The sequence below is a fragment of the Falco biarmicus genome, chromosome 8, assembly GCF_023638135.1.
Source record: "Falco biarmicus isolate bFalBia1 chromosome 8, bFalBia1.pri, whole genome shotgun sequence".
Classification (NCBI taxonomy): Eukaryota; Metazoa; Chordata; class Aves; order Falconiformes; family Falconidae; genus Falco; species Falco biarmicus.
The window spans coordinates 7,392,326-7,407,515 of NC_079295.1; the positions used below are offsets into that span (position 1 = coordinate 7,392,326).

General features: G+C 45.8%; 1 protein-coding gene across 4 annotated transcripts in view; it reads left to right on the forward strand.

The window, feature by feature from the left end:
* Positions 1-1,308: 1,308 nt before the first annotated feature.
* The window catches only part of HDAC4 (histone deacetylase 4), a 267,202-nt gene continuing 253,320 nt past the window's right edge, over positions 1,309-15,190 (forward strand). The window contains exon 1 of one of the 4 annotated variants that reach the window (XM_056348110.1): positions 1,309-1,464. The gene's annotated coding sequence lies outside the window, so the exon portion shown is untranslated. Of the gene's footprint in view, positions 1,465-2,033; positions 2,112-15,190 lie in introns of those variants that run through there. The other 3 variants (XM_056348107.1, XM_056348108.1, XM_056348109.1) reach the window with 3 other exon arrangements.

Genomic DNA, 15,190 nt, shown 5'->3' on the forward strand with positions numbered 1-15,190 from the left:
GTAAACCAACAAAATGCAAGTGCAATGAGCATCGTGCCAGCCATGGGCTTGGCCAATCAAGAAACTGCAGCTAGAGAAGACTTGACAGTTCAATAGGGTAATTCTTTAGAAAATAGATAAATCAATTAAATGTTGAATGGTTGCTAGGAAAACACAGGTAGAGGTGAGTGTGCTGAACAATTCCTTTTATTTATTTTTTTTATTATTCTTGATAATAAAAGCAAGGATTTGCAAAGATTTTGAACTATGCTCTCCTCTTCTCATTTTTTTTTATATCTTGATTCAGCTGTTTGCTATTAAAAGCAGTGTACTCAGCAGCCATTTTTTATTGAGAGTACTTGATGGATAAAAAATTAACACTTCAGCAGTGGGATCTTGAATACATATAACTGAGAAAAAAAAAGTTCAATATTCTATTAAAATGCTATGTATCTACCATGGCTTGCATTTTGTATGGGAGTTAATCTATTGCCATCAGTATCCTGAGAATCAAAATATAGTTTCGGATACATCAAACCACCTAAGGAAAGACAACAAGAGCACGTAGCTTTCTTGTTACAATCGGAAGAGTTAAGTTCTAAAGAGCACATCATCTAACAGCACTAGTTGCCCTCCACCTCATGTTTCCCTTAGTCAAATTAATACAGATTTGAGTTGCTCTTTCTGTTACATTTCCACCTCTTAGAGGTGAAACAGCGGAGGAAGCTATAGGTCAAGGGGACAGCGGGGAAGACTAGTTTGGTGCAGAGCCGCCCAGTGCTGTGTGGAGAGCTCTTCACCCCACGCTGCTCCTCCGGCTGCTGCAGCTTCGTGCTCGGCCATGAGATGCTGGGGTGAGGACAAAGTCACCAGGCGGGAGGGGATGGTGCTGAGGCCTTGGCTGCCCTTCAGCTGCTCCACAGGCTGCCCCTCGAGCAGAGGCGAGGTGCGGGTGCTGTGCTGCCAGTGAAGGGTCCCTGCCTGCCCGGGGACTCCGAGCCTGAGGGGGCCGGAGGCAGCCGGCCTCGGAGGCCCAAACTCCAGGCTTCCAGCCCGCTCCCCGTCCCCGGCCTACCCCGGCCCGGGCTGAGGGGCTGCGGGCCCAGCGCCGACATGGCGGACACCGGCCCGACCCCCAGGGCCGCGCCGTCACCTAGGCGACGGGCCGCGCGCCACGGGGCGGGGCCAGTGGGCCGGGGCGGGGCCAGTGGGCTGGGGCGGGGCCTGATTGCTTCCCTTCCTCCCCCCCCGCGGGAAGGAGGGGGGGGGGGGGGGAGTGAGAGAAAAAAGGGAGCTGTGGCTATAAATAAACCGCGCTTCCTGATTGGCCGGAGGGAAAAATGGTCGCACCACGTGACTCTCCATCTAAAAATTCCAAGATGGCGGATCCCATCACGGGCTGAGTCCGTTGGTGGCGCGCGCGCCACGGTGTCCGCGCCGGGGCCATCGCCGCACAGCCTCCCCGCCTCGCCCGCCGCCGCCTAGGTCAGTACGCGGCGCCCCGCCGCCCCCCCCGCTCCGCGCCGCCCCCGCCGTCGCGCCTCGACGCGGCCCCTTTAAGGCCGGGCGCTTTTCTGCCCGCCGGCTTTTAACCGCGGCAAGGCCGCTCCCGGCCGCCGGGGCCTTAAGCGGCCGCACGGCTGTTTTTTCCTCTCTTCCAGCCGTGAAGCGCGCAGCGTTCCGGAGGGGGAAAAGTGATGGGCAGCTCCTAGCGCCAATGGGATCTGCCGGTGCGGCAGTGGCGGGTGGATTTGAGCCACTCGGCGGCTCCTGCCGCGCGCTGATTGGTCGGCGCCGCTTGGCGGGGCGGGGCCGGGGAGCGCCATCGCTCGGCATGGGCGCAGCGGCGCGGTGGGCGGGGTGGGAGGGGCGTGACGGGCAGCGCTCCGGCCCATTCAGAGCGCCGGGCCTCCCCGCCGCTCGCGTTTTTGTGAATGAGGCGGGTGGGGCTAGCGCTGTTGAAAGGCACGCCCCCTCCCTCGCTGGACCCGCCCTTTCCCTCCCCTCCCGGGCGGCCGCGACTCCTCCTTTCCCCCCCCCTCCCCCCCCCCCCCCCCCCCCCCGCGAGCAGCGCCGCCGCTGCCGCCGCCTCGGTGCTGCGCGGGGCTCGGCGGGGAGCGATGCGGGCAGCGGTGAGTGCCGCGGGCGGGGGCCGGGCCGGCCGCCCGGGCTGTGGCCGGGGCGTGGGCCCGGGGGCGACGGGGCGCGGGTGCTGGCCGGGGCGGCGGGGCGGGCGCGGCGGCCCTGCGGCGGGGGCGACGCCCGCGGCGGGGCCCTGCGGCGCCGAGCGGGCCGCGGCCCGGGGTCGGTGCTTTGCCCCCTTATCCCGCCCCGGGAATAACGCGGGACTTGGGGAAAGTTTCTGCCGGGGCCGGCTCCGCCCGCGGCCCCGCCGATCGCGCTTCGCGCCGGGCCCGGGGCTGCCTGGCGGGGCAGCAGCTCCCGGGCTGGGCCACGGGGGTGGCCGCGACCCCCGGGGCCCCAACCCCTTAAAAACCAAAAAATATCCCTCAAACCGGCTTTCCTTGGGAAAGCCGGGAGGTGTTCCCCTCAGCATCAGGCGCTTTTCGGCAGTCCCGAGGTGCCGCGGGCTGTGAGGGGAGATGACAGGTCCGAGCCGAGCCGGGCTCCGTCCCCGGCACAGCCTGCGGCGTCCCCGGCACACGCCTTGGGGAGGGGGGGCGTCAGCAAAGTGCCAGTGCCGCTCCGAAACGCGAAGTGCAACGCTGAATTCAACACCACCCCCCCACCCCCCCCACCCCAAATAATAAGAATAATAAAAATAAATCCTACCGGGCGTTCGGAGGAGCGCGCAGGGAGGTGTTGCTGAGCAGTTGTGTGGGTTTTGCTGCAGGAATTTATCAGGGCAGATGCTGTGCCAGCCCCGGCCCCGCCACGGTGGGCTGCTGGGGGTCTGTGGCGTGGCCAACCCAGCGTGACAGCTCCAGCGAGCAAACGTATTTACACAGCAATTATCGGACTTTATAGCGCGGTGCAGCGTACCACTGAAAGGGAAGTAAACCTGCCCTTTATTCAAAACACTTGCGTAATTGCTGTGTGCACGCGTTTCACGATAGTGGAAGGTTTGGGTGGTTTTTGTTTTTTATTTTATTATTTTTAGTTGTTTGCTTGTCGGTAGCCTGCTTTGGGAGATTTGCATAAATTAGGCTTGTCGCTGCAACCGCTTGTTTTCTGGCCATAAGAGCGGATTTCATTTTACAGGCTCGCCTGATATTCCAGAATGGATTACAGGTCTAAAAATGTTCCTAAGAAGTGGGATCTGTGTTGGGAAGGTGTGGGTGGATTCAGGATGTGAAAATGGCTTGCAAATCTGGGATGGGGTGTGCAGCTCAGGGTGGCGGAGCTGGGGGTATGGGCGCTCTCCAGTGTTCTCCATTTCTCCTCAACAGGCAGCTTTATTTCGTGCTTGTTCCTAACAGCTGTGTTCTGTTGTCTTCATAATGCTAATTTGAGACTGAAGAGATGGAGCAAGTATTATTTTGGTCCTCTGTGCTACAGTGAATTTCACCGTTGAGTGAATAATCTCCTTGCCAGCGCATTTTGATTTACAGGTATTATGTACTGTCAATAACTGGGACTTGTGCTGTATTCGCTGCCGTCAAAGTGCTTTCGCTTGTTGCCAAAAGCTACCTGGAGTTAATTATCTGAATTGGACTTTTTTTAACAGCAACATTTTTAAAGCTAAGGAGCTCTGAAGTTTATATAATAATCTGTTTTTTGGCAAGGTTTCTATTATTTTTTTTTTTGTGTGTGTGTGTAATGCGGTCTGTCGCGGCACTGAGTTTTAATCGTTTCTGATGTTTCCACCACTGCTGTATGGAGTTTTCAGCCTAAAAGCTGCTGTTGCCGCTCCGCAGCTTCTGAAATAGTCGAGGGCATTGAATTAAGAAAGCTCAGCTGCTTGTATACAAATATACAGCAATTACAAGGCAACAAAGTTATTGCAGAATCCTCCTGTAACCATGGCAACATGTTCACTCAATTACATTTGGAAATGTAAAATGCCACCCAGTTAGAAAGAGTAAGTTTTAGCGACTGCAGATTTTCTGTATAAAGTGAAATGTGTAAGACATGGCTTTCCAGGATTATATACATTTCTTCATATTTGGATGGCGTGTTTTAGCATGTGTATTTGACAGATTTCCATTGCTGGTATTAAGCTGTGTCCTTGGTTGTCTGAATTTGTGTGTGTGTGGGAGAAATCCCAAAATGTTTAAATCTTTAAAATGTAACTTTGCCATCTTATAATTTCTTTGGTTTTGCTCCAGGACTTGGCTTTAGAAAGCGGGCAGATTAGGAAACGCGTGAAATACATTTTGAAAATTACCTCAGAATACCAGAGGAATTTGTCATTTACTTAATGGGATAGAGGCATGAAAGGAGAGCATATGTATGGCATGAAAGCTTTTATTCCTTTGGGAGGACATGTTTGTTGAGCAGTCTGTGTTCATGTAGTTGATCTCCAATGGACTATTCTGAAGTAGAAGAAAACTGGCAGGTGTGAGCTACTGCACTTGTGGTCAGCCCTGAGAGAAAGCAGTGAAGAAGTTCTCAAGAAGCCCCAGATTACGAGACAGCAGGTTGAGTACACCAAGGTCCTAATGTGTGATGCAGGTGAACTCCTTAGTGGAAGTCAGTTTCATTTACTGCTTGCCTTTTGATGGAGACTTACTAGCAAAAAAAATAAAACAAATTATGTTCTTGCCTATGTTGATCTTTGTGTTGGTCAAGTGTTTCACAGGCAGTGAGCCATTAATGCAGAAAAAAGGAAAAAACAACAATACACTTAGAACAAATTGTTGTTTTTTCCCCCCCCTAACCCTGAGTGATGTATTTACAGACACCTGAAATTTACGAACTTCTGAAGAAGTTACCCAGTAATGGGAACTGATACAAAATATTTAGGTGGATGCAGACTGCGGTGGGTTGTCCTCCAAGAAATGAGTTGTTCCCAAATGTTCAGGGGCTTGAACTCCATGCTGTTTCCCAAACCCGGGTTGTATCTGGATTTGAGAAGCTTTGCAGGTCCCGTGGACCTGTGCTAGGTTATGGATGGTTTTGGAAGGAAGCTCTGTCCAACCTGTCAAGTCTTTCTGCTTTCACCACAAGCAGGTAGCTTGCCTGCCTTGTGGTTTGCACACTTCTCAAAAGCAGCAGCTTGAGCAAGTGTGACTTTCTGCTCCTATGGTGAGTGCTTGTTTTTTTCTTTGCCTTCTACCATGGGCAGAGGTGGAAGCATAGGAGCTGCCTGTTTATGGACTGCTGGAGAGGGGGCGTTCATCTCAAGTGTTCAACCTTAAATCACATGCTGAACTGCTAGGGCGAGGAGTAGGGCTTGTTAAAATTGAGCAGGAGTCCATGATTTTGGATTAGATTGCACTCTTAATCTTTTTGAAATAGTTTTGTGCTTTCTGGGGAACAGATTTCTTAAAGCCATCTTAAGGTGTATCTGTGATTCAGAAACTTGGTGCATTGCCTGAAACTAGTCCTCTAGGATCACTCGTAGGTTTCAAATCTGAGGAAGCTGCAGACTTTCTATACATGAACATGCCCAGACACATTTAAAACAAAGTGTTGAGACAAAAACTTGCCACCAAATACACAGTATGTGATAGGATTAAATATTCTAGGGGAAATTTCTTTCATCTTCCAAAGCTGAGAATAGGCAAGAGCTTTTAAAATGGTTTGCTCACAAATGTGCTTCTCAAATAACTCGTGCTAGAAGAAGTTAGTATGTTGAGTGTCTCTTAAACGTTACTGCGCAGGCTTACCTTAAGGAGGGCAAACTGACAGTTTAATGTAGGGCATTTGTGTTCTTGATCAGCTGAATATTGTGCATGCTCCACTGAAATACTACTATCTTCATTTCTGGGACTTTTGGATTGCTTGTATGCCGCGCCGTATCTTTGTAAGGTCATAGTAACTAGTCATCCTCGTGTTTCCTCAAGGGTAGTGTGCGTCTGTCTGGGTTAAGTGGTGTGAGAGTGTGCTAACGTGATGCTCTCTTCAGGGTTTGAAAGCCAGAATGCTCGCTGCCCAGCTGTGCCAGCTTTATGTTGGGGTTGAAACACTACTTTGGTGTCCTTTTCCAGTTAAAGAAGTGCTTGTGTTACACTCCTTGGCATTGTATATATTTGTGTTTACTGGAGATAAATACTCCTTGGCGTTGTGTGTGTGTGTATATATATATATATATATGTATGTATGTATAATATAAAACCCCAAATGCTCGGGACAGTATTTTTACTTGTCTTACTACTGTGTGTACTCAACCATAGATGCGTTACCAGAAGAGTTTATTTGCTGAATAGTATCTGTTGCTAGCCTGTTCCAAATGGCAAAGCCTGTTACAAACCACAAAGAAATATTAATTGAACATGTTATTTGGACACTCGTAACAACATTCATTAAATATTTGCCAAGTGTTCTTGACCCTTTTTGCTGGTTTATTTGGTGAGTCATCTTCTACTTCATTGTTCCTCCATTTCACCTTTAGCTTGTTTCCAGTTATCCCATTGCTTTTCTGTAATCTTTTTCATTCCTGCTACCTAGTCTACAAGGCCAGCCATTGGGTGTAAATTTTATCAGACTCCTGCTGGAATCCTTTGAGCTTGTGCTTTTGTGAAATTGTGTTTTACTGGACAGAGAAGCTGACAGGATGTGTCTTGTCACTGAATTCAAAATTGCTTTTCGGTTTTGAGTCCACTTCCCTAATGGATAGCTTCTGTTTTCCATTTACCTTTGCTTCCAGGTTTCCCAGGTTGAAGCATACCAATGATCCAAAAGCAACAAAAGGAAGCTGGTTCTCCTCAGCTTGCTTACTGATCTCAGACCTCTAAAGGGGGGGGACGGAACCCCATGAAAATAGGTGGTTTAGCCTCAAATTGTTTAAGCTAAGAAACAGCAGAAACTCTAAAGCTGTCTGCTTTAATAATTAGAAATGTGGCAATTTTTTTACCTAGTAAAAAGGGGTAAATAGTCTTCTGAAATATTGAAGTAAAAGCTATGTGCGGTGGGGGAGGAAATGCATCTTGGCATTTTGATTTGATTTAGATTGTTTCTTACATATATTGTCTCTATATTCAAGTTCCTTGGATGAGGGGACTCTTCAGACTGCTCTAGTAATTAATGCCACTTGCATTTTAATTGTGTTATGCAGAAAACTGAAGCGGGCCAGGTTTACTTTATCCTGCAGTGGACCATGTTGATAAGGCAATATATAACAGATGATTCATGAAGTGATGCTTGTCATTGCCAGGACTGCTTGAATAGCAAGCAGATTTTGGGCAATGCTTCTTCACCGGAAAGACTCGGGCAGTTTAAACTGAGAGAAGAGACAAATATGTGCTGTATTTCTGGCCATGTTAAAGGAGCTGCCTCACAAAATATAGAAGAAGTTGGGGGGTGGGAATGGGTGAAATAAAGCGGGCTAGAGAAGCAGGAAAGCACACAGAGGTTGCATAATAATGTTGAAAAAGGGAATAATTAGGAAAAGACTATAAAATCTCTTGGAAAGCTTGTGTGGTTTTCCCCTTGCAAGAAATTATAGCTTGGTGTTCCTCTAAAAATTTGGCCCTTTTTTCCATGGCATTCATTACTCTAGGCACTTCTTGATCAACATATTTTTTTTCCTGCATGTTTTCCGGTTGGATATTACTTATTAAAATGTGCTTCAAACTGCCGTCTACTACCGCAGAGGAATGTGTGTTGACTTGAGATTGCGGGCATACTTAGCTGTCTGTCCATATCAAATGATTAAACCTTTGTTTCTCATACAGGACATATTTAAAAGAAGGAATTTGCAGTTTGAAAATGGATCTTGGGCTACTAAGAAACCTTTTTCTAGTTTGGTCAAGGTTAGGTTTTGTTATTTTATTTTATTTTTTTTAACCCAAAGAGTCTTCTGAGACAGCCATTTGGTTTGGTTGAGGACCAGAGAGGTGTTGGGAGGAGCCGAAGGCCATGTGTGCTGCTAATGTGGCTTATCCGCGGTCTGAGGAAGGAACAGCTCCTTTCTTTGGGGCATTGTTACAGTAGTTTAGACAAGTCCGTAGGAGGTGACAGTGTTGCTCGGGCAGTGTGTTGCCCATGAGATGATGATGTCTAGGAAACCATCTGGCAAGTTTTTCAGCTGTCCGTGTTGCAGATGTGACTTGCTGAAATGGCAAATTGAAGACCCTGCCTTGGGCACGATCTGGCTGTCATGTCTGGGTTTGTTCCTGTGTTTACTCTCTTGTTTTCTTTTGAGTTTGATCTCCTGTAAACCTTTGCTGGATGTGTGTGTCTGTATGTTTTATAACAAGGCAGTAAGCTCTTGGATGAGGAATTGTGGTGCAAGTTTTTTTTTTTTTTTTTGCAATCATAGGATAAAATGATGTATGGGAGATTAACCTCTCAAATTGGGTGCTAGCAGCGTAGCAATGTGCTGTTTTGAATGATCTTTTAAAGTGTGTCACTCATTCTGGTGAACACTGACATCCGATTGAACTTAACTCCATTTGTCTTTTATGAATAGTGAAAAATTTTGATATTTCACATGTAGGAAATAATTTACTTTATTAATTTTTCTGAAGAACTGGTGCTTTAATGAGGTGTCTGTCAGTAAGACTTAATTACTGTAAAATTCTGTGAACATTAGTATACTGTGGCTTGTTCTATGTAAAATGGAATTTCATTTGTCAAACGCGCGTGTTAGCGTTAGTTTGCTGATATAATTAGCGTTAGCTTAAATTTGAGAAATAGCAGTTATTCATAACTGACCTGTCACTAGTAATGGTGTGCAAGATTTAGCAGGGTGCTGTACTTACCCAAACTGGTGCTGCTCTGCCCTCTCTGTGATTGCGCACAAGGACACTGGTGGCAAGGTGTAGCATCACAGCTGCGTCCGCACTAATGTCTTTGAACATTTCATGTTGAATAAGCAGTTATTCAAATTTGCTCTTCAGATTAAAGGTAGAAGAGCACGTTACGCTGTTCCCCTTAGTTTTCATTTTACTTCAATGGAAACCTGTGTCTTTCACAATGTTATCTCTAGTCAGTTAACGTACTTCTACTGTGTTGCGTTTTCCTAACATGCTAAAACAGCTTATGTTGCATGTGCTCAGTAGAAAAACGTTCAAGTTAGTTCTGGTGTTGTGCTGGCAAAACTTTCCATCTTGTGTGCATAGCTTCAAGAAAAGGATCCAGAATGTAAGCCTGAAACAATGAATTAATTCTGTTGCATGTTGTTCCCAAGAAGTATTTTGAAAGAGAGTGTTGTTGGGAGTATTAGGAGAGTTACATTTTTCCCCACAGGAGCTACAGTTATCTAGTTTTTGTTAGTGTTTGTCCCAGATTCTGTTAAAATAGCAAATACAGGTAGTTCTTCTAGTGAGCAAAAAGACAAAAAAAAAAAAAAAAGGGGGGGGGGGGGCAAAAAATGTGCCTGTCTTCTTGCTGCAGGTTCATATAAAATGTAGAGCAGTGAGATTTGCTTTTCTGCTCAAATAATGTGCGTGAAAATGAAGTGTTAAGTGAAGAAAAGTTGCGTTATTAACACCTTTAAAACAATGAGGATTCTGAAAAATGGAATAGTCCGTGAGTTTTAACCTTGAGAGGTTGGTAGCTCGGGGCAGTGGGAAGGGAAGAGTCTACTCTGGAAACACAGTGGCAGTGGGGTAGGTATTTGTGGACACCGGCTGATTTGGAAGATGGGATGAGAGGGAAGGTGAGCTCTTGGCCTTGAGGCCTTGACTTTGACTGCAGTGAGTGGCTCAAACTGCAAACGATGAAGGGTGTAAAGATTATTTAATTCCCAAGGACCAGCGGAAAGGAAAGAGCTGTGATGCAGACTGTCAGGCAGGAGGGGTCCTGGAAGGAGAATTTAGGCAAAACTGAGCTTTCCTGCAGGCCACGTTATATTTTAGAGCATTGCATAGGTGGAACTTTCGTCAAACAAAAAGAGAGTTGCTTGTCCATCCAGCTAAGGCTTTTGAAAAAAAATAATAAATAAAATGGCTGTACCCAGTGCTTTGGGCTGAGTCGGGAGGGGACTTCTCCCAGCCCTGGTGTGACCAAGGTAGTTGGACTGTGATGCAGAGGTTGGCCTCTTGCAGCACAACACACCCTGCTGGGAGGCCTGGCTGCTTTCCTTAGGCCATTTGGGGAAAAGGGAAGCATAGACATCTTTCTGGAATACCTGGGAAGATACAGGTCATGTTTCTTGTGGAGGACTTGTTGGAGGGGATGAATGACGGCGCTGTCAAAAAACTGCAGAGGGTGAGAAAGCAGTAAGGTGCAGTTTCCTGCTGCCTTCCCAGGGAGACGATGCAGTTCCTGAGCATGGTTTGTGCTGCCATTGCATCTCCAGGGGCAGTGAAAGAAACGGCTCCCTACAATGCTAGCAGGATCTAAACACAGCCCTTTCTTGCTCCATGTGCAAAGCAGAAAGCCTAGTCTGTTGCTGCTCTTTTCTGTTGTTAGTCAACAAATTGACTCCTGGATTTCTGTAAACGTCACCTCTGCTGTAGGTAGCTGGTGGTTACAGTCACAAATTAACTGAAGTTCTCCAAGTTTAATTCTGTTGCAGCTGCTCTTACTCAGTGGAAGCAAGGCCCAGATGTGTGTGGTAGTGAGTATGCTCAAGATTTTGTCTTGTCTTCGTTCTGTGATGAAGAGGAAGGGAAGGCAAGATGAAGAGGCCATGTGCAGCCAGGTGGTTTTGAATCTAGTGTTGGGTATCTTGCTGAGTAACCAGTCCTTCCAGTGGATTGGAACAGAAATTGGCTACCATGATCTGCATTTGCATTTCAGTTTTTCCTCACCTACTTGATGTAAATGAGCCTCCTAAAATAAACTCTTTTCCATATGGATTCTGTTGTGCACTTCTCCTACCCAAGACTGATTTTCTGTTTGAATCTGGTGGCAATGGTTTGGTTGGGAGAAAAATTTATTTGCTTATTTCGTCCAACTGTTACCTGCTGTCAGACTCTGGTGGAGGCTGAAGGATACATGTGAGTGAAGACTGCCTCTCGCAGGATTTTTAGCCTGGAAGCATGACAAAAGGAGGAGGGGAGGGAGAGGACTAGAAGTGAACATCAGGGTAGTTACTCTGATTGCATGTGGTATGTGTTGAATGCTTTGTTGGTTACAGTATACCTTGAAGAAGACAGCCTTGTAAGTTGAAATCTTGTTCAGCGTGTGAATCGCTGAAAATAAAAAACACTTTTACTATGCAATTTTATGAGCGATCCATGCTGGTATTGGGTGGATTTACATAGATTACATGGTCTTGTTCACCTCCCTGGCTGTATGTGGGTATCTTATATTGATATTTCCTGTACTAGGTTATGCTTTGTAAAGAGAAATTGGTGGTGGTACCCAGTAAATCTGATTCTTGTGTCTGATTCGTGGTACTGCAAATGTAATGATAGCTGGTGTTCCATTTAGGGGTGGGGATCAAATCCTTCTCGGTGCAGAAAGCTTGCACACACGTGAAAAACAGAACACAATCCATTCTCTTAATGGAGAAGTGAATGGTATGAATCCCTTTTGGGCAGAATTGGGCTGATCTTCGCAAATTGACTGGTAACCCTGGGGGTGGTGGTGTGGGGCAGCTGGGAGAGTGCTGCAGTGAGTGCCCGGGGGTTGACAGTGGTTCTGGATGGCAGACATGTAGTTAGTACCAATTTCTATGGCCCAAGTGTTCTTACGTCGGTTATCAACAGTATTAGAAATCTCAGCTGAATTCAGTTTGGCACTGAAAGTGTGCTGCTTCTGGTCTTTGCTATAAAAATGCTGGTCTAAAAATAAACCGACGTGCAGGGGAGCAAATGAAGAACTTGTGCACAGAACATAAGGCAGAATGCTTGACTGATTGTGGAGATGGTATCACAGAGTAATGCTGACCATGGCGTGAATGAGGTCAAAGGAGGAAAGTTTTGCACAAGGTAATAATTCCATTGTAAGAGGAGAAGGAAGGAAGAAAACTGAGCCTTGTAAATAGGCATTGAACAATTCGATAAGCCTACCAGTGGCTGGACTGCCACACTTCAAAGGATATGTGCCGTAAAAGCCCAAACAGCAGTGGAGTGAGGAATATTACACCCCATATATGAAATCTTGTAGTGTAACAGCTAAACCAGGCTGTCCTTGTGCAGGTCCTGTTAGAAATTTGAGTTCGGATTGTACAGACAGTATTAAAAAAAAAAAAAAAGCATTTGTGTTTAATTAGGTATTTACTTGGTTTAAAGTACCAGAAAACTGAAGCGACTTGAGATGTAGCCATCTAATGCTAGAATTGTGAGCATCTTCTTTGCATGAGGCTTATCACCCCTCCTCATGAGAAGGATATCCAGTTATTGTAAACTTTCCATTCCTAGATCTTCCGAAGTGCCATTATGAATGACATTCCCCACATTCTTTCCTTTGCTGGAAGGAGCTGATGAAGCCGGGAGGTTGGGAGGCACACTGGAAGCTGAGAGATAGCCTAGTGAACTAGAGCCTGAGCCTTCTGCTCCCTCTTCTGAAGGTATTCCCAGTGTGGTATCCCCCCAGTCCAAGGAGTTTGATATGGACATGCAATCCTCCTTGTTGTCTTTTTGCCCCAGTAAGAAAAATCTTCAGTCTCTGCATTCACTAGAGCAACTTTTAAGAGGAGCAAGTTAGGCTAAATTAAAAAAAAAAAAAAAAAGGCAAAAAGCAGCATATTCTTGGCAATAATTTAGACTTTTGCTGTAAACTGTCTACATTCCCTGGGGGATGAGGTTTCCTTTTGTGAAAATCTGTTCTGGATTCAGTATGTTTGGCAATTTCTCTGTGTGACTACCTTCAGTTTTTCGTTTTGGTGGTGTAAATGAGCAGACTAATATGTGTGATTCTAAGTACTCAGATTGTTGTTTTTTCTTTTTTTTAAAAAAAAGAAAATAACCTCTTAAGTATACTGGGGACTGATGAGGCTTGCATTCATAGTATTGCAGCACAAGGTGTTCTCTGTTTTAGACTGTAAATATTTATCTCTTGTCAAAGCAGAGCAGTTACTATTGGGAACTGATCTGGCATGCGAAAAGGTTTTCCTTGAGGAATTTGTTTCCTTTTATTTACAGTGTTATCATGTATTTAAATTCTGGGGCCTCAGTGTATAGCTCTGAGGCTTGTTCTTAACATTGGCAACAAAAATCTAAATTATCACAGCCTCTGAATACGGTTAAGTGAATTCTGAGCATATGCTGTAGCCAACCAACAAGTGTGGGTGTGAAATTCAAGCAAACATAGGAAAAGGTACAGATGTTTTCCTGCAGCTACAGGAGGCCTACTAAATGAGAAAGGCAGCAAGCCCCGTCACCGGGTGCTTTCTGGGCAGTAGGTGCCCAGTGCTTGGCGTGGCTGTGATGGAAAGAGCACGTATCGAGCACGGGTGTTTCATGGTCTGGCATTTTGCAATCGCTTGTCTCTCTCCCCCTCCTCTTTGCGTGGCTCTTCTCTCCTGGAGCAGACCCTCACAAACCCTTGCTGTGTCTCCATTTAGCCTCCCTGCCAGCGAACATGCTTTGTCATAACCTTTCTTCAAGAGCTTCAGTGCTGTGAGTTTTGCTGAGCGATCTCTTGTTAAATTGCTATCTGTTATGTTTACCGCAGGTATGGAGAGATCTAGAGATCGTTTCCTGCAAGTAGCAATACCTGAATCCTCACTGCTGGCTAAAGGTCTTGCTTTTGGAGAGTTGTAGGTTGCTTTAATCTCTCTGCAGTGGCTTACATTTCTGGATAAATTGTTTCTGTTGTATTGTGCCATATGTGGGAGGCTTATTCAGCCTGGAAAGGTCTGATTTTTTTCCTTTTTTACATCTTACTAGCTTCTGTACATATTTTTTGTACTGGCAGTTGCTGAAGTTCAACTGTGCTTGTTAGGTAGCTGACTTCCCCGCATACTTTGTCTCAGAAGAGAAGCTAAGGGCTGTCAAGCAGGTGTCCTAGTTGGAGTACTTCCCCCCCCCCCCTCCTTTTTAGGAAACAGGCTCGTTGATTGAAACAAGTTACTGAAGCCGAGTTCAGCCCCTGCCATTGTAGGGAAGAACTGCTTTTGCTCTTGCTTATGAATGTGCAAAATGCATGTCTCGGGCTGTAGCCAAAACTGGCCTTTGAGCTTGTGCCTCTGATTTAGAGGTGGTAGGCAGATAAAATGAAGTGAAAATAAAAAAAAATGCTTTATTTGGCCCTGGTGTTTATATGTATATATTTCATATATATATGTATCAGTCACGTATATTTCATATCTATACATTTCTGCATGGTGTCTCTCTCAAAACTTCAAGGACAGTGGATGGATGTCAGAGTACTGCCTTTTTGAAACGGCTCTCCTGAGTTTATCATCTGCTATCAAGTCACGTAAACTTCAGATCTTGCACTGTAATATCTGTCTTCAGGGGTGCATGGTCAATACAGCCTGTATTTTCTTCTCTCTCTGACATCTTGTGTGAAATTTGCTGTTTGTGGCTTCAGGGCATCAAGCTCTTTCCTGGTTTGTGGAAGGGTTTGTAACTGGTAATTGATGCAGCTTTGTCAGGGTGGTTTATAGCTTTATGTAGAGTCTTTTATATAGTACTTCCAAATTAGACTCCTAAAAAGTAAATGTCCAAAGTTATTCATACTGTGTATTCATGAATGCTGTGATATTCGAAGTGGTGACATTTTCTGAATAGAAACCTTTGTTCAGTATTTCCTTGAATGAGATATAAAGCTGTTCTGGTGAAAAGGAACTGTTCTGTATAGTTCTGTGCTGGACTTGTCTCTCTTGCGTTCATGCAATATATTTTAGAAGAATTGGAGTTGTTACTGGCTGCCTATTTGCATATTTACTGGCTTTTGTGCATCAAGATATGTCAGCCGTCTCTGTTCCTTTTTGCTTGATCTTATCTCTCCATTCCATTTCAGGAAAAAATTCTTAGAATCTCCTTCCCCCCGGCCCAGCCTTGGAGTGTGCTTTGCATGCAGAATGTTTTGAGGTAACAGGGAGTCACGTTTGCTTTGCACTGGCTGCATACTGTTGCTTGAATTTAAAACTGGTGCTGAAATGTAAATTTTCGGAGATGACTAAAATCCAAAGGAGTTATTTGTCTTTTGTAGTGCACCGTAGCTAGCTTTGCATTTTCACTGACTTCTTACAGAAAGGGGCCACAGTTGTTGCTAGTGTTGGCTATCAGGCCATTTTCTTTTT